This window comes from Acanthisitta chloris, unplaced genomic scaffold, assembly GCF_000695815.1.
Source record: "Acanthisitta chloris isolate BGI_N310 unplaced genomic scaffold, ASM69581v1 scaffold18201, whole genome shotgun sequence".
In the NCBI taxonomy this organism is placed as follows: Eukaryota; Metazoa; Chordata; class Aves; order Passeriformes; family Acanthisittidae; genus Acanthisitta; species Acanthisitta chloris.
This window is the reverse complement of record NW_008657852.1, coordinates 1-1,015: the sequence shown is the minus strand read 5'-3', so window position 1 is coordinate 1,015 and position 1,015 is coordinate 1. Positions and strand designations below refer to the sequence as shown.

Genomic DNA, 1,015 nt, shown 5'->3' with positions numbered 1-1,015 from the left:
GGCCTTCCTGGCTGGGAAGGCGGTTGGTCCCACCGCGGCGTTCTCGGCCAGCCAACTCCCCTCGGAGAAGGATGACACCCAGTATGACCTCCGGGAGGCCAGGAGTTACCCCACGCTGGATGATGAAGGCAGGCCAGACCTGCTCCCGTGCACTCCTCCTTCCTTTGAAGAAGCTACCACAGCCTCCATAGCCACAACTCTGTCGTCAACATCTCTGTCTGTCCCCGAGCGATCACCTTCGGAGACCTCTGAGCAGCCCAGGTACAGGAGGTGCACGCAGTTCTCAGGTCAGGATGGCAGGTCACATGAGGAGGTGCGAGTCGAGGAGGAGCTTCATCAGATCAGTGTCGAGCTGGAGCCCAAGGGTGACACCTTGCGGTTTGCTCCGGCTCAGACTGTGTACACTGCTGCTGCCTCTCCCCGAGGCACAGAGCAAACAGCGCGCAGACAAAGCCAGATCAGAACGCTCCTTAACTCCAGCTAAAATTCTCCCTTGATCAAAAGTCACACATGCTGTCACGTGAAAAGTCCTGTCTAGGTGTGCACAAGGAAATCAGTGTTTCATTTTGTTCTTCAAGAAAAAGAAGGAAAAATCACTGGCCTGAAGGAAGCTCTTGGTCCCTGCAGGGTTGTCAGGGATGACAAACCCACTGGCAATGCACTATCTAGGTGTTTTTGCCTTCCATAACTTCTAAAGAACTGCACTAACACAGGTAGCTGCTCCTTTGAGGGAATAAATCAGGATTGATTTTGTGGTGCTTCACAGGAAGAATCAAGATACATACAGGGTTCAGGTCCTGAGAGCCTTATTGATATTATATGCTGCTCTAAGAGAATCTCCAACTAATAAATGTAAGTTCACATTTCCCATCGATAAGAACTGAAATACCATCCAACTTAAGTAGGACGGCCAGAACCTAACACTTTGGTAATTCAGCCTTTTGCCTTTCACACTAACATCAGCTGAGCTCGAAACGCTAACTAAAATGTGCTCTGCAGAGCTGCTCTGTATTTC

At 50.4% G+C, this 1,015-nt stretch overlaps 1 pseudogene; it reads left to right on the top strand.

Moving 5' to 3' along the window:
* LOC103811891 overlaps positions 1–378 on the top strand; it is a 1,497-nt pseudogene extending 1,119 nt beyond the window's left edge.
* The last annotated feature ends 637 nt before the right edge of the window (positions 379–1,015 follow it).